This window comes from Dasypus novemcinctus, chromosome 12, assembly GCF_030445035.2.
Source record: "Dasypus novemcinctus isolate mDasNov1 chromosome 12, mDasNov1.1.hap2, whole genome shotgun sequence".
NCBI classification, from domain to species: Eukaryota; Metazoa; Chordata; class Mammalia; order Cingulata; family Dasypodidae; genus Dasypus; species Dasypus novemcinctus.
The window spans coordinates 15,800,625-15,827,213 of NC_080684.1; the positions used below are offsets into that span (position 1 = coordinate 15,800,625).

At 43.2% G+C, this 26,589-nt stretch overlaps 1 protein-coding gene across 13 annotated transcripts in view; it reads left to right on the forward strand.

The window, feature by feature from the left end:
- The window catches only part of PCED1B (PC-esterase domain containing 1B), a 204,406-nt gene that overhangs the window by 58,140 nt on the left and 119,677 nt on the right, over positions 1-26,589 (forward strand). For 4 of the 13 annotated variants that reach the window (XR_011650206.1, XR_011650210.1, XR_011650211.1 and 1 more), the window contains 2 exons: positions 749-929; positions 6,777-8,922. The gene's annotated coding sequence lies outside the window, so the exon portion shown is untranslated. Of the gene's footprint in view, positions 1-748; positions 930-6,776; positions 8,923-13,089; positions 13,801-26,589 lie in introns of those variants that run through there. The other 9 variants (XR_011650212.1, XR_011650213.1, XR_011650214.1 and 6 more) reach the window with 6 other exon arrangements.

The following is a 26,589-nucleotide window of genomic DNA, read 5'->3' on the forward strand; positions in this document are numbered from 1 at the left end:
GTGGGGAGGGAAAACAGAATGAGAGACACAACGAAGCAGGGAGCAGAGATTGCTCAAGCAATTAGACACCTCCCTTCTACATCATAGGTCCCAGGTTAGGTGTTTCCTAAAGAAACAAGGAGGACAGACAGACTCAGTAAGTGAAAAACAACAAGGGGGTGGGGAGAAATAGATAATAAAATAAATCTTTAACAAATTTAAAACTTTAGCATGTCTAACAAAACACAAAGATAGACTATATATTAATACTGTATATTTTAGAAAACCCCCAATTCTTCCTCAAAGTAAGACCTTTTAAAATTTCGGAGTGAATAAGTGCTCATAATCAAAATTAAAGCCTTAAGTAATTTTTTCAAAATCTGGAAAAAAATATTTGAAAATTATTATACGCACTTTTACTGAAGGCTGCCTACATAATTCTACATTTTCTCTAGAGACTGCTATAAATTAGAATTTAGTTTTGTGGCTTTTTCTCCCACTCTTAATTTTCCATCCATGCTTGTTTTTAAAAATTCTTATTAGCACCTTCATCCAAATTTTTATTTTTAGCACTATATTAAGGGAGCGAAACAAAAAAAATTAGGAATGACATTTTGAACCATCTTTAGAATTTAAAATGTTTTTTTTTAAGTAAACATGGAATTATTTTAATGGCATTAAGTGGCCTTGCTATAAATAATTTTCTAAGGAACTTATATTGAAAGCTTTTAGGTAATTAGAGCCAATTTTGATATTGTTTTTCAATCAGAAAGGATTTTGAGAAACGTCAAGAACAGGCTAAGCAGATTACTGACTGATGCTCCTGTGTCCCTGTGCTCCAGATGCCACCCAGAGCTGGGAAGGAGATTTCTAGCCTGCCCTTGTCTTTGCAGATGAAAAAACCAAGCCTCCGGAGTTCCATGCTGTGTGCCCCTTCTCAATTCACAGAGGTAACCACTATCCCACTTTGAATAATAAACAATTCCTTGCTTTGTGTTAGAGTTTTACCACCTAAATGTTTTACTTGTCTTGTTCCTGATCTTAGGTAACAAACATTCAGTCTTTCTTCATTAAGTATGAAGGAGGTTTTTGCAGGTGCCCTTTAACCGGTTGAGGAAACAGCTTTTTTTTTTTTTTTAAGATTTACTTTTTATTTATTTCTCTCCTCTTCCCCCACAGTTGTCTGTTCTCTGTGTCCATTTGCTGTGTGTTCTTCTGTGTCTGCCTGCATTATTGTCAGCGGCACCAGGAATCTGTGTCTCGTTTTGTTGCGTCATCTTGCCATATCAGCTCTCCATGTGTGCGGTGCCATTCCTGGGCAGGCAGTGCTTTTCTCACACAGGGCGGCTCTCCTTACGGGGCGCACTCCTTGCTCATGGGGCTCCCCTATGCAGGGGACACCCCTGCGTGGCAGGGCATTCCTTGCACGCATCAGAACTGCGCATGGGCCAGCTCCACATGGGTCAGGGGGCCCGGGGTTTGAACCCTGGACCTCCCATGTGGCAGGCGGACGCTCTACCAGTTAAGCCACATCTACTTCCCTTGAGGGAACATCTTAGTTTGCTGTGCTGCTACCATAAATACCACAAACTGAATTTGGTATAGTAATTTATTGGCTCTCAGTGCTGAGGTTAGAAGCAGCCCAAAATCAAGAGCTTGGCAAGGCTGGCTTTCTCCTGAAAACCTGTAACATTCTGGCGATGGCTGCCAGCAGCCCTTGGGGTTCCTGGGTTTGCATTTCTGCTTTTCTCACATGAAGATGATCTCTCCTTTCTGACTTCCATGACTTCCAGGTTCTCTTTCTCTCTCTTTTAAAGATTTATTTATTTATTTCTCCCCACCCTCTCGTTGTTTGCACTTGCTGTGTCTGTTCCTCTTCCTTGCTTCTTTAGGAGGCACCAGGAACTGAACCAGGGGGCTCCCATTTGGGAGGGAAGTTCCTAATCCCTTGAGCCACCTCCATTCTTTGCTTTGTCATGCCTCTCATTGTGTTTTTCTTCTTGTGTCAGCTTGCCTTGCCTGCCCATCATGTCATCTAAATGTCTTGCTCATCCCCTTTAGGAGGCACCAGGAACCTCAGCTCCTTGCTTTGTTGTATCTCTCATTATGCTTTTCTTCTTGTGTCTCTTGTTGTGTCAGCTTGCTGTGCCTGCCCATCACTCCAGCTCACTGTCTTTAGGAGGCACCAGGAATCTAACCAAGGACCTCCTATGTGGTAGGCAGGAGCTCATCACTTGAGCCACGTCCGCTTCCTTCCAGGTTCTCTTTATAAGGCCTCTAGAGATCCAGATTAAGGATCACCCTTGTTCAGTTTGCAATACCTTAATTAAAAACAACATCTTTGAAAGGTTCTTTTTGTAAAGGTTCACACAACAGGGACCTGGATTAAAATTAGGAACATGTTGTTTGTATATAATTCAGCCTGCAACAAGTAAATTTCCTTCCATTCCTGGTTTGCGGAAAATTTTTATACTGAATAGATTTTGAATTTTGTCAAATCCTTTTTCTTTTTTTGCCAGCAAAATTTTATTAAACTTGTTTCTTGTTCATCAACCAGTTATATTCCTAAGACACAACTTTTAGGATTGATTCCGTGAAATCAGTAGGGATCACATTTTATATGTTTTTGCATTTCCTACTACAATATGTTGGACAGTTTTTATTTCACAAAAGTATTCTTCTGATACAGAATCAACAATTCACTATTGCTTACAGGAAATATAAATTGAAGCTAAATTTAGCTCTTCATAATATAGCCCGAATGTTGGATTCCAACCATAGCTCCTGTTTCCACCACAGTTGCCCTCTGCAGTCAGGCTGCTGTGTGCACTTGCCCATGAACTGCCTTGCTCCTCCTGTTTCAAATGCTTTTTCTGTGTCAATTGATGTAATCATGTGATTTTTCTTCTTTAGGCTGTTAATATGTGGATTACATAGGTGGATTTTTTGAATATTGACTCAGTTTTGCATTCTCAGGATATACCCCAATGGTCATGGTATAGTACTCTTTTTGTATATTACTAGATTCGATATGCTAATATTTGCTAATATTGTGTTAGGATTTTTGCATCCATGTTCATAAGGGATGTTGACCTGTAGTATGTTTTACTGTCTTTGGTTGTGGTTATCAGTGTAATCCTGGCCTCATAAAATTAGAAGTGTTTCTTCTTTTTGTATTTGCCAGAGGAGACTGTGTAGAATGGTGTTGTTCCTTCTTTAAATGTCTTGAGTTCAAATTCTCCAGTGAAGCCACACAGGCCTGGAGACTTCTTTTTCGGAAGTTTTAAACTATAAATTCAGTTTCTTTAATGCTTATAGGTAATTATATATTTCATCTTGAGTAAATTTTGGTAATTTATGGTCTTCAAGGAATAGGTCCATTTGATTTGAATTGCTGATATATGTATATCAGCGACTTTTAATAGTCCTTAGTATCCTTTACTGTCTGTGGAACCCGTAGTGGTATCTTTTCTTTCATTCCCGATAACAGTAATTTGTGTCTTTTCCCTTCTTTTTCTTTGCCACTCTTGCTAGACATTTATTAATTTTATTGATCATTCCAAAGAGTCAGGTCTTTGTTTCATTGATTTTTTCCTATTGCTTTTCTGCTTTTTATCAATTTCTGCTTTTATCTTATTTATTTCTTTCCTTTTGCTTGCTTTAGGTTTATTGTGTCTTTCTCAAAGTTTTTTTAAGGCAGAAGCTTGAGTTATTGATTTGACACTTTTCTTCTTTTCTAATAAAAGCATTGAATGCTATAATTTCCCCATAAGCACTGTTTTACCTGTATTCCACTATTTTGGATATGTTGTATTTTAATTTTTATTCAGTTTAAAAATCTGTTCTAATTTTCCTTGACTTCCTCTTTGACCCATGGTTTATTTAGAAATGATTCTTTAGCTTTCAAGTGTTTGGAGATTTTCCTGTCACCTTTCTGGTTAATACCATTCTGGTCAGAGAACATTTTTTTAAAAAATATTTTTATTTTATTTATTTATTCCCTGTCCTTCCCCTCACCCCGCCATCACTGTCTGCACTTGCTGTCTGCTCTCTGTGTTGTTTCGTTACGTGCTCGTCTTCTTTTTAGGAGGCCCTGGGAACCGAACCTGGGACCGGGCTTGAGCCACTTCTGCTTCCCAGAATATACTTTTTATGATTTCAGGTCTTTTAAGTTTGTTAAAATTTGTTTTATAACCAAAAGATGGTCTATCTTGGTGAATGTTCCATATACACTTGAAAAGAATGTTAATATGGTGGATTACACTGGCTGATTTAAAAATATTTAACCACGTTTGCATTCCTGGGATAAACCCCACTTGGTCATGGTCTATTATTCTTTTACCACAAACAAATTTCCATCGTAAAAGTCAAGCCATTTATGGTATATTGTGTTGGCAGCCTTAGCAAACCAAAACACCTACCTATACTATTAGAGTTGAACGGAATTACTTATAAATGGCATGCAATTGGGTCCTGTTTTTTCATTCATTTTGACAATCTTTGTGTTTTAATTGATGAGTTTAGACCAGGGATCACCAAGCTACAGCCATGGGCCAAATCCAGCCGACTACCTGTTTTTATAAATAAAGTTTCATTGGAGCACAGCTACACCCATTCATTTATGTTTTGTCTCTGACTGTTTTTGTACTATAATAGCAGAGGTGAAGAGTTGCAACAGACTATCTGGCCCACAATGCCTAAAATACTAACTATCTGGCCTTTTACAGAAAAGGTTTGCCAACCTTTGGTTTGGACCATTTTTATTTAATGTAACTATTGCTACATTTGGGTTTAAGCCTACCATCATAATATTTATTTTATGCATATTCCTTGTCAGTTTTTTTTCTCTTTTTCTCTTTTCCTGCCTTCTCTGGGGTAATCTGAACCTTTTATAGTATTTCATTTTGATTTATCTACTTTGTATAGGTTTTAAGTGGTTAATCTAGAGCTTACAATAGAAATACCTAATTTTCTTTCTTTTTTAATATTTTTTGTTTCTTCTCTTTTATTATTTTGTTTATATTTCTTATTTTTTATCTATTTTTACATACTTAATTTTTGACAGTCTATGTAGAATCAAAATTTTGCCACTTCGTGTGGAATGTAGAACTCTTATCACCTATTTCTTTTTTTTTTTTTTTTTTTTCAGTCCTAATGTGTCAGGTTTCTTTCAGGTACCACTTCTCTTCCAGATTTCCAAGCAGGGTTGCTGGCAATGAATTTTCTTAGTTTTCCTTCACCTGAAAATGTCTTTTTATCACCTTAATTCCTGGCAGATATTTTCTCTACATATAGAATTCTGGGCTCCTTTCTTTCAGCATTTAAAAAAAGTTTTACGACTTCCTTCCACTGTCCTTGGTTTCTGATGAGAAGTACCTACAATTGTTCAAGTTGTTCCTTTCTAAGTAATGCATCATTTTTCCTGTCTGCTTCCAAACTTTTTTTTTTTTTAGATTTATTATTTATTTCTCTCCCTCTGCCCCCAGTTGTCTGCTCTCTGTGTGCATTCGCTGTGTGATCTTCTGTGTCCGCCTGTATTCTTGTCAGTGGCACCAGAAATCTGTGTCTCTTTTTGTTGCATTATCTTGCTGTGTCAGCTCTCCATGTGTGCAGTGCCATTCCTGGGCAGGCTGTGCTTCTTTTGTGCAGTGTGACTCTTCTTGCAGAGTGCACTCCTTGAGCATGGGGCTCCCCTAGGTGGGGGACACCCCTATGTGGAACGGCACTCCTTGCATGCATTAGCACTGCACGTGGGCCAGCTCACCACACAGGTCAGGAGGCCCTGGGTTTGAACCCTGGACCTCCCATGTGGTAGGCAGATGCTCTATCAGTTGAGCCAAATCCACTTCCCCCAAAACTTTTTCATTGTTTTTAGTTTTCAGCAGTTTGATCATGATGTATCTGAACATAGATTTCTTTGGACTTATTCTGGAGTTCTTTGGATATATTCTGGGGTGCACTGAATTTCTTAAATCTGTAGGTTTATGTTTTTTGTGAAATTTGGGAAGTTTCCAGCCATTATTTCTTCAAATTCTTTTCTGGCTGTACTTTTTCTCCTTTCTTTCTAGGACTCTGATGAAGCATTATCTGTGAAAACATGAGGTCCCTGAGGCTCTGTTCATTTTTTTTCTTTCAAAATTTTCCCCTCTGTTGTTCTGATAGGATAATTTGTATTTTTCTTTCCTTCCTCCCTGAGATGGCTCCCTTGTCTACTTGCTCATTGTTTTTGCTTGTTGTTTGTGCTTGTTGTCTGCTTGTTGTTTTTGCTCATTGTTTGCTGTGGTTGTTTTAGTTTTTGTTTTTGTTTTTTGCTTGTTGCCTGCTTTGTTTTTTCTTTAGGAGGCACTGGAAATGGAACCCAGGACCTCCCATTGGGAGGCAGGCACTCAACTGCTTAAGCCACATCTGCTCCCTGCTCGTTGTTTGTTTTGTTTTGTTTTGTTTTTTGCTGGTTGTCTGCTCATCTAATTTTGATTGTTGTCTGCTCATGGTTTGTCTTTTTAGGAGACACTGGGAACTGAACCCAGGACCTCCTATATGGGAGGTAGGTGCTCAACTGGTTGAGCCCCATCTGCTCCCCCTAATTTCTGTTTTTCTGTCTTCAAGTTCCATGACTCTTTCTTCTGTCATCGCCATTCTACTATAAGCCCTTTCAGTGATGGTTTTCTTTTTTTCTTTCAGTTATTGGATTTTTCAATTCTAAAGTTTCCATTTGGTTCTTCTTTCTATCTTCTATTTCTCTGGTAAGACTTTCTATCATTCCATTCATGTTGAGCATATTTATCTTTCCTTTGCAGTTCCTGGGCTTCCTTCTCAGTCCTTAAGCCAGACACCTTGCTGTGCCATGCACTTCCCAGTTCTGCACCAACATTTGGGGCCGCGCAGTGGGAGGAAGGACGGGGAAGAAAACAACTGGGCTTTGTCCTCAGTCCTTCCAAATGGAGAGGAAGTTTCTCTTTCCTTCAAGTTTTAGTCCATGTCCATGTCCCTGTTGATGCTGCAGGATAAAGCCTGAGGTCTGGGAAACAAGAGAATAAAAGAAAATGCAAGGAAAAAGGTAATAACAGGGGAAAAAAGGAAACTCACTACCTGTCTGGTTGTAAGTTGAATCCTGGTCTTTCCTAATCCTCCTGCCACTATTTGCTTTTCAGAATCATCAGTTAGCTGTACCCTGCATTCTGCCCAGATTTTATAGCTGTACTCAGTGGAGACACAGGAAGGAGTATGGTTATTCTATCTTACACACAACCAGAATGTAACATTTTAATTTGAAAAGTACAAAAATTAGAAAATTCAGTTATGCATAAGCAAAAAAAAAGATAAAAACCTGTATTTTGGTTATTTCTAAAACCACCTTAGTAGAATCACTGTGCAAATTTGTCATATACAACTTTCCCAATATTTTCTATGCAAATATGTTCATTTTAACACATAAAAATGGAATTGGGGGAGCTGATGTGGCTCAGCGTTTGAGCACCAGCTTTCCACATATCAGTTCCTGGTCCTGGGTTCAATCCCTGGCCCCGGCACCTGAAAAAAAAAAAAGAAATTGGTACAGATTAGTGCCAAAAGCATGACTCCTGCCAAGACTGAATTCCATCTTTGCAGTTTACAACTTGGGTGATTTTTTTTGGTCTTTATTTACTTTTTCACTATTACATTCAAAAAATAACTTGGGTGATTTTGGGCAAACTTCTAAACCTTTCATTTTACTCATCTGTAAAACGGGAACAACAATAATATCTACCTTACAGGTTGTAAAGGTTAAATCTGTTAATACCTGTAGAGCGCTCAGAACATTGCCTGACATAGGATACGTTACATGCTGTCACGTGTGTTCTCTTTGTATTAAAAATGATTACCCTGTAACGAAACTCACCCAAGACGCCTTGAGTATTTTCTGTGCTGCTGTCTTAAACAGCCAGAGCCACTTTGCTAATGGCAGTAGTAGTGTGTGGCCATGGAAACAATGTTATTCTGGTCTGTGATATCAGTTCAGATTCCCACCTCAGCGGGACTCTAATAAGCAACGGCTTGGCAGGAAAGGCAGAATCCTCCCCCATCTCCAGCGCCATTCCTTGTAAGTGAATGTTATGCGTAGGAAAAGACTATTCTAAACAGTTGGGTTGGAAGACACTCAGACACGAGAACTGAGGATGCTCTGGAAGTCACGTGCCATCCTCTAGTTCTAGATTTTAGAAGCTGGTGCTGACGTGCGACTGTCCTCCAGGAACACGGGGGGCGGGGGGGGGCACTTAGATGATTGGATTTCCCCAAAAGTCTATTTTCTTCCCTCTTGATGGGTAAGTAGGATATTAAAAATAAAGTCTAATTTTGAAAAATTTTTCAGCAAAAAGCCTGAAGATGGGGGACTGACTGTCTTATAAGCTTCACTACTTTCCAAGGGCAATTCCTTATTTTAGCATTGTGCAGTACTTGATGTTTGGAGGAATAAACCAAAGTTAGTAAGAAAATATCAAGAGCATGGAAAATCATCTAATACCTCCATCTAAAACTGGGGTTCTTAATCTTTTTTGTCCCACGGACTCCTTTGCCAGTGAAGTAAAAACCACAGACCCCCTTATTAAATCCATGCCATACTGTGTATTATTTAATAAATGTATCACACTCATACCAAAATGTCTCCACAAGAATAATGTTTTTTGAATTTCAGTTTAAGCTCATGGACTCCTTGTTAAGAACCCTGATCCAAAGCGTTATATTTGTGCATGCATATATCATAGTAAATAGTATCTATAACAAAATAAAAAAAATACTTTTAAACTTTTGATTTTCAAGGGTTTTGTTTTAGTAATTTGGAAATTTTACTTAAGTGGCATGAACTCTTCATTCCCTGGTGGTTCCAAATAAATGAGCTTCTACTGTATTGAAAAAAATTATGTCTAGTGGTAATATTAAAAAGAAGTGTTTGCTTTAAAATGAGTAATGCTATCATGTGAATTTCATGGCACATGTTTTCTTAAATAGTAATTCACCTTATCGCGAATCTTAATATATTAAGAAATTTGAAAAGAAATTTAAAATCAAACATATTTTAAAATGCTCTACATTAAATAAGCTCCATTTTTTTTTTAGTAATTTACATGGACTAAGCATTACAGATTTATGTTAGATAAAGCACAGGAAGCTAAGAATGATTCTTAAGGTTGACGATTTTTCCTCTTTCATTTGCTTTTTCTTTCTGACAAGTCTTGTTTATATAGTGTCCCCCAATAAAAATACACAGGATTAGCATTTATGGAACTCTCCCACATGCCCAACACCGAGCACAGTGCTCGACACACGTTTTCTCATTTACTCCTCACCAGAGCCCTATGAATCAGCCTCTGTTATCTTCCCTTCCTGAGGGAGAAAGCGGGAACTTAGACGTGTGAGTCACGTGTGCAGGTCTCACCAGCCTGCGGCTCGCAAGCATTCCAACCCAGCTCTTCTGGAAGCCCAAATCCCAGGACCCGCCTGAAAATGGTACCCAGAAATAAACACCCCGGGGAATTTAAGTGAGGGAGATGCTCATTTTTTTCCTGACACCACTTCTCCTACTCCCCCACTTCTTCCTTCCTTCCCCGGTCTTCCCTACTTGATTTATGCGAGGGGGTATTTCTACAGGCAAAGTCTCTTCTGACCTGTGGTGGGAAAAAAAAGAACGGAAAGCCGCCTGTGTTTTCCCCCTTGCGTTAGCAGATTTTCCCGACGACCTTTATCAGGAGTGTCAGCAAATGCGCTCACGGTGCCTGGCCCCGTGGGCGCCCGCGCGCAGCGCTGCGCGGCTGGCCTGACTCGGGAGCAGGGCTCTGCGGGGACGCGCGGCGAGCCCCCTGGGGTCTGCGCTGGCGCCGCGCGCGGGGGCGGTGCCTGGCCCGTGGGCGCCCGCGCGCAGCGCTGCGCGGCTGGCCTGACTCGGGAGCAGGGCTCTGCGGGGACGCGCGGCGAGCCCCCTGGGGTCTGCGCTGGCGCCGCGCGCGGGGGCGGTGCCTGGCCCGTGGGCGCCCGCGCGCAGCGCTGCGCCGCTGGCCTGACTCGGGAGCAGGGCTCTGCGGGGACGCGCGGCGAGCCCCCTGGGGTCTGCGCTGGCGCCGCGCGCGGGGGCGGTGCCTGGCCCGTGGGCGCCCGCGCGCAGCGCTGCGCCGCTGGCCTGACTCGGGAGCAGGGCTCTGCGGGGACGCGCGGCGAGCCCCCTGGGGTCTGCGCTGGCGCCGCGCGCGGGGGCGGTGCCTGGCCCGTGGGCGCCCGCGCGCAGCGCTGCGCCGCTGGCCTGACTCGGGAGCAGGGCTCTGCGGGGACGCGCGGCGAGCCCCCTGGGGTCTGCGCTGGCGCCGCGCGCGGCTGCGGGGTTCTGGCGCCGCCCTGCACAGGTGCGCTGTGTGTCCTAGGGGTGGGCCTGCCACCTGGAGGCCCGTCGCCCCCACCGCCACGGGGACGCTGTCCTGCCCGGTGGCTCGGTGCCCTGAGCCCCCTCCCGGCTCGCGGGAAGGTCTGCGCGCTGCCCGGGCTCCCGCTGCAGGGCCGGCGGCGTGGGAGGGGGCTGGGGCAGGACGCAGGGCGCCACCGTCAGCCTGCGGTGTGTCCCCTCCGGCTCTGGAGCGGGCGGACAGCAACCTTCCCTGACCGCTTCGGCACCCCCTTAGATCCTCGGTGTGGCGCTTCTCAGATTACAGAGCACTTCCACCAGCTTTCTCTTATGTAACTTAAAAAGCACGCCATGCCTGTGATAGGCTCTATTAGCCTTGTTTTATGGGATGAGAAACAAAGTCTCAAGTGGAAAATATCAGCTTCAAACCAAGTTTTCCATCCCGACGTCCAGCGTGATGTCCCCGGGTCACCAACGTGAAGGCACGCGGTGGAAACATTCGGGGCATGACTCACACCTTCAGGTTGCTGTCCGCGCCCCCTGACGTGCTACTTCTCCGGCCGCATTGGCACGCATGCCCCCTTACTCCTGGACAAAATAGGAATAGTATTATTTTCTTTTCAAAATTAGTAAACTTTATTTCAACTTCAAAAAAATAAAATAACAGACAAAAGGCAGCTTAACGAATTAGGGCAGCATTACTTTAAAAAATACTGCCCAGGCACGTTTGTCTTATTTCATCCAAAAAACAAACTCAATTGTTTCTCCAGTGTTCCAAAAGCTGAATAAATAAACACAGATTGGTTAAATGACATGATCAAGGTCTCCTTGTTAATCAAGAAAATGAAAAAAAAATTGCTTGATCACATTCACATCTTGTAGAACTAAATCCCGTGTTCTTTTTTTCGACCTTTAGCATTGATATAGTACCTTTGTCTCTGCTACAAAAAATATTGCAGTATTACTGTTAACTTTATTATATGTCCCAGTAGCTGTGTTTTTCCCATGTATCGCCATGTTCTTAACACCTTGTAATAGTACATTCTTATTTGTGCTATTAACCACGATCCTCGTCTACCACCAAATGAAACCACTGTGTGATACAGCCCCTAGATTATCCTCTAGCTGTTGTTCAGTTAACATGTATTTTACTTTTTATTACAACTTTTTTACTGACACCATTACAGATATGACATTTAATAAAGCAAAACTTTTCCTGTCTGCATTTCTCTTCTGGAATTATTATTTATTTTTTATTAGTTAGCTACTGCTAATCCCATTACCACAAATTTAACAGCTTATAAGGATACACATTTATCACCTCCCAGTGTCTCAGGCCCTGGCAGGGCTGAGTCCTCTGCTTTGGGTCTCACAGGGGTGCCATGTAGGTGTCATCTGAGGCCCCACGGGTGGAGGATCCGAGCCCGAGCTCCTGTGCCTGCTGGCAACTCACATGTTGGACAGAGGCCTCAGTTTATTGCCAGGTGTCGGCCAAGGCCGCCCCCAGCTCCTTGCCACATGGGCCTTCCCAACATAGCCATTTGCTTCCTCCCAGCCGGCAAAGGGGAAAGTTTCCCAGCAGATGGGTTATGAGTTTATGTAACGTAAGCACCAAGAGACAGCCCACCGCCTCTGCCTCATGACTGCAAGCTGCAGTCTTTATGCAGCCCCAGAGGGGATTTGGGAGGTGTGCATGCCAGGAGGCAGCGCTCGGGGAGGACCCTTAGAGGCTGCCTGCCGCGTGTTTCATTTCGTTTTTGTTTTTTTTTTTAATATTTATTTATTATTATTATTTTTTAATTACATTAAAAAAAATATATGAGGTCCCATTCAACCCCACCGCCCCCGCCCCCCACTCCCCCCACAGCAACACTCTCTCCCATCATCGTGATACATCCATTGCACCTGGTAAGTTCATCTCTGAGCATCACTGCACCCCATAGTCAATGGTCCACATCATAGCCCAGACTCTCTCACGTTCCATCCAGTGGGCCCTGGGGGGATCTACAGTGTCCCGTAATTGTCCGTGAAGCACTATCCAGGACAACTCCACGTCCCGAAAACGCCTCCACATCTCATCTCTTCCTCCCGTTCCCCACACCCAGCAGCCCCCATGGCTACTGTTCCCACACCCATTTCACATTTCCTCTGTGGACATTGGATTGGTTGTGTCCATTGCACACCTATGTCAAGTGAGGGCTTAGATTCCACATGGGTACTGGATGCACTCTTCCCGCTTCTAGTTGTAGACACTCTAGGCTCCATGTTGTGGTGGTTGACCTTCTTCAACTCCATGTTAGCTGAGTGGAGTAAGTCCAATAAGTCAAAGTGTAGGAGCTGAAGTCTGTTGAGGCTCTGGGCCTGGGTGTCATATTATCAGTCCAGAGATTCAAATCCCCTACATATATCTTAAACCCAGCACCAACTACAATTCCAATAAAGTAACATGCAAGTCTTGTGAAAAGAGATCCCCTCTGAGTCCATTTCCATCACGCAGAAACACCAGCTCCAAAGAAGGGCCATCTGTCATGGCAGTGAACCCCTTCTGCCATGACCATAGAACCCGTGGGTCTCTTTATCCCTCAAAAGAACCAATACCTGGGGTTGTATCTACCTTATCTGTCTCTTAGACTCTGTTCAGTTGTACATAGGGGTATTCCTTCTGACAACCTCCAGACTCTTTTTTAGAGACTCACAGCCTTATAATCTCATTTCTCCTTTCCATTTCCCCCTTACATTAGGTCAAACCGCTTCCCCGCGTGTTTCATTTCACGGTGCTTGAATATCATTTTTCATATGATCATGTCATGTAAAGGAGGAGGACATTAAAAATTATCTGCTCTGGGGAAGTGGATGTGGCTCAACTGATAGAGCATCTGCCTGCCATATAGGAGGTCCAGGATTCAAACCCAGAACCTCCTGGCCACATGCAGTGCTGCCGCGCGCAAGGAGTGCCGTGCCACGCAGGGGTGTCCCCCGCATAGGGGAGCTCCATGCGCAAGGAGTGTGCCCCGTAAGGAGAGCCGCCCCACGTGACAAAAAAAAAAAGGCAGCCCGCCCAGGAGTGACACCACACACATGGAGAGCTGACGCAGCAAGAAGATGCAACAACAAAAAAAAGCTACACAGTTTCCCAGTGTTATATGACAAGAATGCAAGCAGACACAGAAGAACACACAGCAAATGGACACAGACAGCAGAGAATGGGTGGGAATGGGAGATAAATAAATAAAATAAAATAAAATAAATCTTAAAAAAAAAATTATCTGCTTTGGTGTTACATAAACTAGGTACATCATAGCTCTTTACCCTGATTGATTTTCTTCATGGCATGGACCTGATCTATTGTATACTGTACATTTTAATATTTTGCATTGCTGTTATATTTTATCAATATACAAAATAATAAAATATGGTATAAAATAAAATATTATTTTATTATTTTCAAATTATTTTATATTCTTTATTATTGTATGTGTATTGTGTATTTTATTTATTCTGTATATTGCATATTTATTTGTTCCTTGTCATCTCCCTCAGTAGTTTATAATCTCCTTGAAGGCAAGACTATTTCTGTTGTGTTTACTGTACTCAGCACCTAGACAGCTAGTTGGCACATAGTAAGTGCTCATTAAAAATGTGTTGGATGGGGGTGGGGTGGAGTGGGGAGTAGGGATATGGGAACCTCTTATTATTATTTTTTTAAGATTTATTTTTTATTTATTTCTCTCCCCCCACCCCCCCCCGCCCCGGTTGTCTGTTCTCTGTGTCCATTTGCTGCCTGTTCTTCTTTGTCCGCTTCTGTTGTTGTCAGTGGCATGGGAATCTGTGTTTCTTCTTGCTGCGTCATCTTGCTGTGTCAGCTCTCCGTGTGTGCGGCACCATTTCTGGGCAGGCTGCACTTTCTTTCGCGCTGGGCGGCTCTCCTTATGGGGTGCACTCCTTGTGCGTGGGGCTCCCCTACGCGGGGACACCCCTGCATGGCACGGCACTCCTTGCATGCATCAGCACTGCGTGTGGGCCAGTTCCACACAGGTCAGGGAGGCCCAGGGTTTGAACTGCGGACCTCCCATGTGGTAGACGGACACCCTAACCACTGGGCCAAGTCCACTTCCCATCTCTTATGTTTTTTTAATGTAGTGTTTTGTGTGATCTATTTATCTTTTTAAAAAAGACAGTTAAAAAATGTGTTGGATAAATATGTGTAATGTTCAGAAGAGTTAATATAGGAAAATAGATAACAATATCCCCAGGTGTTTTTCAATTCCATACATTTTACAGTGAATTTGTATTGCTGTGAATGGTTTATATGAATATGACTTGAGATTTTAAAAATTACTAAAAGACTTGCATGGAGAAGAGCAGTCCTTTGCATTGTCCCTGTCTGCACCCCAGGAGCAAACGACCTCAAGTCTATTAATTATTGATTCTAGTTTTTACCTCCTCATTTCTAAATAATTAGCTTATATTTCTAATCTTGTACTTTGAAGACTGTGTCAGAGTGTTGCTACAATAGCTGAATGAAAAATAACATTTTGGTCAATGATCCAAGATTTTTTGTTTTAGAAATACCAGATGACAAATCATTGTAACAGGCCTACCTTTCAGAAGTTCTGCTTTCTGAACTTTGCACTTCTTGGTGTTTATTTTGCTTGTCACTATAACAAAACCTGGAATAGGGATGAGGCAGGAATCATATATCTCTTCAGGGAAAGGAGGAGAACTTGAATTTTTGCAGCTTTCTTTTTAGATAAGATCCTGGGTTAAAGAGCAACCCAGTGTGGAAATCCTTGTTATACAAAGAAAACTCTGCAGGAATACAAGGTTTAGAGTAAGGAAAAGACAGCTTGGAGAACCCATTGCTTAACCCATAATCCTAGATATTAAAATAATAATAATAGTAATACCTACAAAACACTGGTTGGTAGCACAGGTTAATGATCTGATTTTGGCGAGAAGGACTTAAATTTGAAAAGACCTGAATGAGAGATGCTCACAGAATTTGCCTGAGTCTAATCGATTTTTTTAAAAAATTTATTTATGTCCCCCTCCCCTGCTGTTTCTGCTGTCTGTGTCCATTCGCTGTGTGATCTTCTGTATCTGTTTCTCTTTCTGTCTTCTCATTTTTTCTCCTCTAGGACTCACAGGGATTCGATTCTGGGGACCTCTGATGTGGAGAGAGGTTCCTTGTCAATTGCGCCACTTGAGTTCCCGGTCTCTGCTGTGTATCACCTTGACTCTCCCCTTCGTCCCTCTTTTGTTGCAACATCATTTTGCTGGGTGACTCACGTGCGTGAACGCTGGCTCACAGCGTGGGCACTTGGCTTGCTCTGCGGGCACTCGGATCGCCATGTGGGCACTGGCTTGCCACTTGGACACTGGCTTACCCCGCAGGCATGCTTTCTCTTCTTTTTCAAAAGGAGGCCCCAGGGATGGAATCCAGGTCCTCCCATGTGGTAGGTGGAGGCCCTATCACTTGAGCCACATCTGCTTCCCTTATCGTTTTTTTGTGTATAGTAGGGGAGGGATGGAGAGGACAAGGTTACAGTAAGTACTTGGTGGATCTGTCAGATTGTACTGGATATTCAAGTTGAATATAGACCCAGAAATTATGGAGTGATTATTTATAGGAATCCAAAAGTCCTTAAATTGATAGACATCTGCACGGCATTTTTATATCTTCTTAGTATATGAATTGTGCTACCTAATAACTAAATAATAGCCTTGTTGTTGTTTTTTCAAAGATTTTTATTTTTATGTATTTTATCTCTCCCCTTCCCCTCCCCCCACCCACCCCAGTTGTCTCCTCTCTGTGTCCATTCACTGTGTGTTCCTCTGTCTCCTCTTGTGTTCTTGTCAGCAGCACCAGGAATCTGTGTCTCTTTCTGTTGCATCATCTTGCTGCATCAGCTCTCCATGTGTGCAGCTGCCACTCCTGGGCAGGCTGAACTTTCTTTCCCGCTGGGCAGCTCTCCTTACGGGGCGCACTCCATGCACGTGGGGCTCCTCTACACAGGGGACACTCCTGCATGGCAGGGCACTCCTTGCGCGCATCAGCACTGTGCATGGCCAGCTCCACACGGGTCAGGAGGCCCGGGGTTTGAACCACGGACCTCCCATGTGGTAGACGGACGCCCTAACCACTGGGCCACGTCTGCTTCCCAGCCTTGTTTATTAAATCACAGCCTTCAGTACTAACATAGATGCTTGTCATGCTTGCATAGCTCACAGCTGCCATCAGCCATATCCCTTTATTTTTTTTTCCCTCTGAATTCAGCCATATCCTTTTATTCATGAGGCACTGTATGTTATTATTAAAACTACCCAGGCAAAAATGATCTCCTGCTACAACTTTGGGTTCCCTTTACAGCCTATCTAGGCTTCATAGAAAATTTGGACCACATTTCTTATAAATAGAGCTCCGACTACTTATCTTAGTACCATTCTTTGCCAAGGTATCCAGAGTTCTTATTTCTGTAAATAATAACATGAATATAGACACATTCATTTAACAAAGAAAGAGCCTACTTCTACGGTTTTGTGTTCTGACTATGTATGGTCTCTTGAGGCTGGTGCACAGAGCCGCTTGGTAAATAACTGTGCTGTCCCCAAAGTAACTGTGAGGACGGCAGTGGAGGATCCTGGCTGCTGGGTCTTGGCCGTGAGGTGCAGCTTTTCAGGGTAGGATGGGGCCTGGCATGCGGACTTTCAAGTTTGCTGAGATCATACCTCACATTACGGAGGCAGGTGGAGACAGGACTCCTTCAGGCAGGAGGAAAGGTCTTGAGCAAGCAGGAAGAGTTGATAGGTACAGAGATGGAGAAAGGGGCCGCCAGATCAGCGAGGGTTTCAGCCAGAGGCCACGCAGCATTCGGGGTAATTTTCTGGGAGAGGAATTAGTCAGTGGCTTCTGAGGGCAAGTGAGGGTTGGTGCCACTTTTTCTCAAATAGTCTCTGGGACTGCATGTTATGTAGCCTAAAAAAAAAAATCATCATTATTTCTCTGTCCCTTTTCCCAGTCTCAAACAAGAATTGCAGCATTTTCATCCACTGGAAGGGACATCTGTCCTAGCTGCGGCTTTTCCCAGAGCTGGTCGGTGACTCAGAGCACCTGACAGCCAGTCAGTGGTTCCTTTTGAGAATTTATAGCAAATTCTGGGGTCAGGACCTCAGCCTGGGCTGGGACCCCAGAAGCAAAATAAATTCTTGTGCATAAAACAAAGGTTAAGAGAAAACAGAAGAGGGCAGATATAAAAAAATGATTTAGTTTCAAGACAAAAAGAAGCAGAGAAAATTAAAGCTCTTGGCCAAAAACAATTTCCCCAAACTCTTTCAGATTTTTGCTGATAAAATAGAATGCAGCAATGAGAATGGGAGCTGCCAAAAACAATCACGCTCTTCTCTTATCTGATTCTTGCCTTTGATGATAAAAGGATGGGCTCCTCCCTGGAGAAGGGAGAAGAAAGCTCTCCAGGGAGGAAAGCCAAGATGCCTGTTCAGGGAACCGGACTTGGCCCAGTGGTTAGGGCGTCCGCCTGCCACATGGGAGGTCCACGGTTCAAACCCCGGGCCTCCTTGACCCGTGTGGAGCTGGCCCATGCGCAGTGCTGATGCGCGCAAGGAGTGCCCTGCCATGTAGGGGTGTCCCCCACGTAGGGGGAGTGCAAGGAGTGTGCCCCGTAAGGAGAGCCGCCCCGCACGAAAGAAAGCGCAGGCTGCCCAGGAATGGCGCCACCCACACGGAGAGCTGACACAGCAAGATGACGGCAACAAAGAGACACAGATTCCCGGTGCCGCTGATAAGGATAGAAGTGGTCACAGAAGAACACACAGTGAATGGACACAGAGAGTAGACAAGTGGGGGAGGGGGGGAGAGAAATAAATTTAAAAAAATAAATCTAAGAAACAATATATTAAAAAATAAAAAAAAGATGTCTGTTCATAGTCTCTAGTGATTGCCCTGAAGACACATGCAGGGTGACATAGCAGAAAACTGAGTTGCTTACCCAATATCTATTCTTCCATTTTTCTTTACTGACCCAGATTTTATTTGGGAAGGCAGCGTACCCAGTTTTTTAAAAGCAAACATTTCTCAGGCTCTCTTGCAGCTAGGAATGATCTGGCAAATGAGATGTAAGGGGAACTCACTGAGTGGGACTCTCTAATGGGAACTTAATCACTTGTCTTGGGTCCTTTAATCTCCTTTACCTGTCCCTTTCTCCCCTGCCTGGAACATGGATGTGATGGCTGGAGCTCCAGCCACTCACCTGTGACCAGAAGACACAGGCTAAGGATAATTTCAAGTGGAAGAACAGAAGAAACTTGGGACCCTGATGATATCATGAAGGCATCAGATCATCCCTGGGCTGCCTACCTTAGTTTCCTTGCTATGTAACAAAGAACAAACCTTCATATTTAAAAACCACTATTATTGGGCTTTCTGTTATAATAAGACAAACTTAACAGTAACTGATAGAGGTTTAAACATGTCTGCTACTTTTGGATTTTGTCAAGTCTTCAGATACTGAAGGATTTATCCCCTGGACTAGCACTCATTCTCTATAATCTCAGAGAAAATTACTCCAGACCATGGGAGTGATGAAATACCAGAATATTTGACTTTTTTATCCCTGCTATTATCACCATCACCTCTTTCCTAGACCTACATGCTCACGAATGAATAATAAATGAATGCTCTAGTGCTGGCTCCTTCCCTTTTAGAAAATTGGAGTGCATTACCCTGGGTAGATTTTGTGGAGTAGTTGGATCTATAATCCACGTCAAGAAAACTCCAAGACAGTTTTACGTGTGTGTATAAACGGAAGGCATGCTGAAATTGAAGAACTTGACTGAAACCATATTGCCGAATTTAAATACCAGTTCTACCACCAACTAGCTGTGGGACTGTGGGATTTGGGCCATGATACCTGACATCACTTGGCATCAGTCTCCTTATCTGCTGTTATGAGGAACAGAAGGCACCTGGCCCATAGTTAGCACTCAGTAAGTAGTCAGTATTTATGTTAGTCAGCCAAAGAGGTGCTGATGCAAAATACCAGAAAGTTGTTGGCTTTTATAAAGGGTATTTATTTGAGGTAGACGCTTATAGTCAGTCCCCAGGCCATAAAGCGTAAGTTACTTCCCTCACCGAAGTCTGTTGCCATGTGTAGGAGCAAGATGGCTGCCGACATCTGCAAGGGTTCATCCTTCCTCTCCCTTCTAAGGCTCCATGTTTCCAGCCTCTTCGGGTCTCAGCTGTAGGCTGGGATAAGGCTTGTCTCTCTCCCTCCGGCTCATTTCTCTCAGAGCTCAGCTTCTCTGTTCTCTCCACAAGGTCAGCTGTAGACTCTCAGGCTTTCTCTCTTCCCGGGGCCTCTGCCGTGTCTAAGGAGCCATCGCTGTGCCTCCGTGTTCTTCTCCTGTGTGTTTACTTCCCGGGCTGCAGCATCAAAAACTCCCACTCTCTCCTCTGCCATGGGCCAATCAAAGACTTTTCATAATTTAATCAAGTAAAAATGAAACCTCTGAATCCAATACCATCTACTATACCCAGAGGAACAGACCAGTTCACAAACAATCCAATATCTACTTTTGGAATTCATAAACAATATTAAACTGCATATTAATATCATAGTCTAACTTATTTTATATTTTTGACTTTGTCTTTTTCTCTGAGTTTCTAAAATTTTGCAAAGCAAGGATTGTGTCTTCCTCATTTTTGTGTCCTTTTCACCCATCCCAGAGAAAGGACAGTGTGTGGCACATAGTAAATCTTTAGTACATGTTTGATGTTGAATAATCTGCTTTACTTTAATGTTTAATAACTTCTTGACTTGGTTAGAAGGATAGCTAATGAAAAGGTTTGGGGACTGATACTGTATTTATTTACCTAGAGAAGTAACATCTTACAAAAATCTCTTATATGTATATGGAAAGAAAGCCAACAAAATATCAATAGATCAATAGCTATTATACATAGCTTTTGCTTTCATCCTATACTTTTCTTTATTTTCCAGAATTTCTGCACTAGATATTAGAAAAAAGTGAATTGATCTTTAAAAATATCTACCTGGACAGAGAGCAGAAGTTACAGTAAAAGAAAAAGGAATTCAATGTACATTGATAGTATGACTTTCTAACAATTTTCGTTGTGCATTATGCCTTCCAAAAAAAACCTAATAAAACTGATTTTGAAAATCCCACCCCTCAATTAACATATTCTGATAATTCTATAATAAGGAATGGAGGCACACACAATCTTCAATCTAGAAAGTACATAGCCAATAATCATCTGAGCAAGGGAAACCTTTCATAAAGTAAATGGCATACAGCTGTTTCCATCATGCTGACTGTAAGAAGATTATCATACTCAGAATGGAAATTTCAGGAACCTGCATTCTAATTAACATGGAAATGAAATCCACAAAATAAATATGTATCAGAAGTTTGTGCAGTCCCAGGGTACAATGGAGACAGATGCATATTGATCTAATCCGGTTGCATTAAGAACTTGAATATTTGTTGGGGAATATAGCATGTAAAGTTGACATTCAGTTCAATTAGGAAGGGCAAAATAAAAATGATGAAAGCAATTTCCTTTGTCCATTTAAACTGGGCATCCAAATAGCAGGCTACTCTTTGACCTTCTCGGGAAGGGTCAGGAGGGCTTCTAATGGCCATTAAATAGATAGCCAGCCTAACCTTGCAATTGCATAACCAGTAGGATTTAGGAAAACATATTTCTAGACTGTAAACAAGCTATGAAAGAATCTGCAAGAATTTTCCTAACATTCTTATTGTTTCTACTTATCTCTCTTTAATTTGGAGAAACAGGCAGGACTGGAAAGCACCACACCAAACAGAATACAGGGTCAATTGAACAAAATTGTGATTATTTTCTGTTTCTTGCCAATTTGTTTTGCAGTTGTGTAAGAAAGGAGGTTAAAACAAACAAACAAAAACCCCCAGCTCCATTGGATGTTCTTCTACGCCTCACTTGAAATAGCCAAGATACTGTCCTTGGTATTTGTAAAGATAGATAATTTCTAAATTAGATTGGAGACTTTGCAGGATTAGAGTTAATGATACTCTTCCTTCTTAAAAAGGATTTATTTACTTTATTTTTCTTTATTTATCCCCCCTCCCCCAGATCATTCTCTCCTCTGTGTGCTCATTGTTTACTCTCTTTCTCCAGGAGGCATTGGGAACTGAACCCAGGACCTCCCACATGAGAGGGGGGCACCTAATGTCCTGAGCCACGTCCTCTCCCTGCAGGCTATGGTGTCTGCTGGCTTGTGGCATCTGCTCGTTGTGGCAGTAGGCAGTCGTCTTCTTTTAGGAGGCACTGGGACCCAAACTCAGGACCTTCCATGTGGTAGGCAGGTGCCCAGCTGGTTGAGTCACATCCATTTCCCATAAAGGATACTCTTAATTCTGCCCTAGGTTTTACTTCCCAGCTACTGTTACTTGCTGCAGTAGATTCACTGCTATTTCATCCAATAATTCACTCTGCAAGTATATGGAGGCTACAGCAAATCTCTTTTCTGGTCTGTTCAATTCCAAGTTGCCATGAAAAAAATTGATTATTAACAGAGAATTTAGTAGGACAATTTTACAGGATATTTTATCCTGATTCATATGTCATTTTCTCCACCATCTTCTCATTCAGATTCAGATTTACCCAACATTTATTAAGCATTTATTATGTGCCAAATTCCATGCTGGGAGATTTCATGACATCTCTTATTACCTGGGCTTTATGCTTAGAGGAAGTTCAGAGTATTATCCTTGAGCATAACCAGAGTAGTACAAGAAATATTGGAAGTCACATTTTAATGTTATTATCATTCTAGTTATTATTATAGAAGTGATGTGTGTGCATACATGATTTGAAAAATTCTAACAAAACAGAGTGGTATAAGTGAAAAGTAAAAGTTGCCCAGCCCCTTTCTTTCCTTACTTTCAGTTTTTCTCCACTGAGGTGTGGTACATTGTAAAAATGACCATAATATTATGCAGCTACTCCCATCAAGAGGTGGGGTCCTGGGAAGCAGATGTGGCTCAAGCGATTGAGCTCCTGCCTGTCGCAGGGGAGGTCCCTGTTTCGGTTCCTGGTGCCTCTTAAAGAACACAGCAAACTGGTACAGCGGGCAGGCATGGAAAGCTGATGCAACAAGATGCTGCAACAAGAGACACAGGAAGAAAAAACATAATGAGAGACCCAACAAAGCAGGGAACAAAGATTCCCTGTGCCTCCTAAAGAGGGCAAGCAAAACAGCGAGCTGATGCGATGGGCAGGTGTGGTGAGCTGATGCAAAAAGAGACACAAGAAGAAAAATACAGTGAGAGACACACGAAGCAGGGAATAGAGGTGGCCCAAGCGATTGGGCACCTCCCTCCATATTGGAGGTCCTGGGTTTGTTTCCCAGTGCCTCCTAAAGAAACAAGGAAGATGAACAGACGAAGCAAGTGCAAACGATGAGGGGGTGGGGGAAAATACATGAATAAAATATTTTTTCAAAAAAAAAGGTTTGATGGATAAAATGTGACAGAAGTGGCAATATACAAGTAGCAAGCTTAGGCTTGCAGCTTCCCCTTTTGCACCCTTGGAACTGTGTTGTCACAAGTGACCCAGCCCGGGATGACCCGCTGAGAGGTGAGGAGCATATAAAGTAGAGATGAGCCAACTCAGTGGAGCCCCAGCCCCAGCCCCAGCCCCCCTGCCGGACAGCCACAGACCAGAACTGCCTGGTTGAACCCACAGCAAATCTCCCTCCTGCCGAGTCATGAGCTGAAAAAGGGTGGCTGTTTTAAGCCACGAGGTTTTGGAGCGATTCGTTACGTTACACAGCAAAAACTAAAAGAATACAAGAAGTGAGTGTTGGAACAGTTTCTGGAATCTGTAGGCTATAAGGAGACAGGAACACCTAAAAATACATGAAATAATGAAATGATCAAGGCTGGAATCAGACGTGCCATCTCCAGATGATCCTGGGAAGGGTAGGAGAGAACTAGGAGGGAAACCAAGGGCAGGAGAGAGGCAGGAGAGTAGGAAGGAGATTTTCATTTTGTGCAAATATAAATATTCAGGCCTGCAAGCTGAAGAATGCCTCACTTAGCGGAGTGCTGTCACCAGTGTGTTTTTTGTTTGTCTTGTTGAGGTGCCAGGGCGGGGCTGGAACCTGGGACCTTGGATGTGGGAAGCGAGCGCTCAGCCCCTGAGCCACACGGGCTCCCCATCGGCAGTGTCTTTGCTCTCAGGGTAAGCAGATCCTCGCTGCCTCGCCTTCTCTGCCAGGTGGTACCGCGGGACGGGTGGCGCTCGGTCCGGGCCGCGACAGTCTATTCTCGGGGTGGTCTCTCCCCATCCCGTTCCTAGCCCTAGGAGGGCTGCGGTTTCTCCGAGCCGGAGGAAGGGAGGGGTGTCACTTTTTGGTGTCGCAGAAGCAGCGGGAAGCCAGGCTCTGCACCCACCCTGGTCCTGGACATGGCCCAGGGGAGATGACACCTGAGGAGACCGTTCTCCCAGCGAAGGGAAGCAAGGCTGGGCCGTGGACGCTTGTCTGTTGCTGTGTCAGATTTGGAAACAGGTTAAGGTGAGAAGAGACCATCTTGAGTATTTGACAGAACCTTCTAGTAGTAGCTTAAGGGGACGTTGGGGAGACGTCAGGGGTAAAACTCAGAATTAGGAGAAAGGGATTGGCCGCAGTAGTGGCTCAAGGGGAAGAAAAAGAATCTCTTTGAATGACCGAGAGTGACAAGGGCTACAGGCTTTGCCATTCTAATCATCAGTCTTTTGTGTACAATTGGTTTTCTCTCTCTATCTAGAAGTTTTTGCGGTCTTCTGCCTATTCCTGGGGTTCTGAAATTTCACAGTGATGAGGTTTTATGGTAAACACGTTTCTCAGGCATTGGGGTCGGCAAACAGCCCAACATTTTGATCTGGAGACAGTTTCTTTATTCTGAGAAATTTTCTTCTATTGGGTTTTGTTTGTTTGTTGGTTTGTTGTGATAAATTTCTCCCTGTGATTTTCTCTGTTCTTTTTTGGAATTCCCATTATTTAGATGTCGAACCTCTTCTACTGTAAGTCTCCGTCTTTTTGTTCTACCTTCTAGATTTCCCTGATACCTTCTAGGAGATTTCCCTAAATTTCCCCCTGAGTTCTCCTGACTTCCTTTATTCCTTTTCAGGGTGGTTTTTTTTTTTTGTTTCGTTTTGTTCTTAACCTGCTCTCACGTTGGAAGATTTCCTTGGATATTGGCTGACGCTTGGCTGACACTCCACATGCTTGGACACGGATCATAAACCAGTGGTTTCGTGGAAGGCAGAAGCCAGCTTTCTCACTGGGGATTCCCAAATGTCGCATCTGCAGGTCTTTATTCTGGGAAGGTTCTATTTCTCTAGAAAAAGGTCCTTAACTATCCTGCCTGAGGGGTTAGACCAGTGGCTGATAACAGTGGGCGGAAATGGTGGAAGTGGGGTGGGGTTGGGTTTGGGGTGGGGGCAGGGGTGTCTTAGTCTGCCAGGTCTGCTGCAACAAAGTACTCTGACTAGTGGGCTTAAACAACAGGCACTTTTTGTTTCTTTTGTGGAGGCTATATATCTGAAATCAAGGCGTCCGCAGGGCCATGCTTCCTCTTTTCCTTTTCAGGTCCCAGGGGCTGGGGATTGAACCCGGGACCTCATCTGTGGGAAGCTGGAGCTCAACCACTGAGCCACATCGGCTCCCCTGAGTTGGTTTTCTCATTGGTTTTATTTGTTGTTTGTTTTCTCAGGAGGCACCAGCAACCAAATCCAGGACTTGTATGTAGGAAGCCGGCTCTCAACCACTGAGCCACATGGGCTCCCCTTCCTCTCAGGGGGAGAACTCACTCCCGCTTCAGCCCTGGCTCTGGCAGGTGGCAGCCCCCCCTGTCGTTCCTTGCCTTGTGGTGTAACTCAGTCTCTGCCTCTGTCACATGAAATCTTCTTTCTATTTTTGTCACTGTGATCGAATTTCCTGTGCTTATAAGGATGCTAGTCATATTGGATTAGGGCCCACCTTAATCCAGTTTGGCCTCATGCTAACCAGTAACATCTTCAAAGATCCAAGTCACAAATAAGTTTACATTCACAGAGCCAGGGGTCAGGACATGAACATGCATTTTGGGGAGACACAAGTCAATCCATCATGGAGGGAGGGGGCCCTTAAGTTTCAATATGCCAGTTGGCAGTAATCCCCATGTTTTGAAATTTTGAAAAAGCCTGTATGCATGGCAGAAATTTTGCAAACTTGTTTTCCTTCTACTTGCTGCCAGATTTCCTGCTCTGGGCCTGGTGCTATTGAGTCTAGTTTTCTCTCACTGCAGATTTTAGGAACATGGGTAGAGATTTGGGGTCCGACTCCCTCTTTTACAGACTTTCAAATAATCTTCCTTTTAGCCCCCCTTTCCACTCTTGCCCTCCACAGTGTCTGGCTCCTCTAATTCCTGAGCCTTTGTGGGGTGGTGGTGGTGGTGGTGGTGGCTGGGGAGAGAACCTGCTTGCTTCCCCACGAGGCTTCTCTCTGCCAGCATCTGTAAATCTTTCTTCTGCTTTCCATGTTTATACACTAGGATTCAGTGTTACAGATGTCTCCTCTCTAGTTTCATCAAAGTTGGAGTCTATGTTTCTTATTCTTTTTGGTTGCTTTGGAGGATACTGTATCCCCCAAACGAGAAAGATCTAGAAATATTTTCCCCCTGCCATCGTAACATTAGATGTCCTTAACCTCAATGGATTGAACCATTTAGTCTGTGTCTTGACCCTTACCTCTGTAAGAGAAGGAAATGAATGTCTCTACGTTTCTCCCCACTTGTTCTTCCTCCTGCTCTAATCCTAATTTTTATCAACTATAACATTAGTTTTTTTAAAAAAACTTAAGGTTTATTTAAAAATATTTACATTCTATTCTTATACCTTGTCATAGCTTGAGTCTAAAAACAAAACAGATCACTCATAATATTATGAATATATGTGCATTTTCAGTGAAGAAGCATGTAATGTGATTTGACTCATAGAAACAGGAAATATAATTTCCCTTTCCGTACACTTCTGCAACTTCAAGGAAAATGTGGAAGGTCTATTTTTCTTCTATTCAGCTGCTCCAAACGCTGGCACATTTTAGTTTGATTCATATTTGAACCAACATTTTCTTATAAGCCTTTTGTTTTCCTTGGCACTTTTTGGGAATTTAATTTACTGGAGAAGTTGAGGAAGTTAC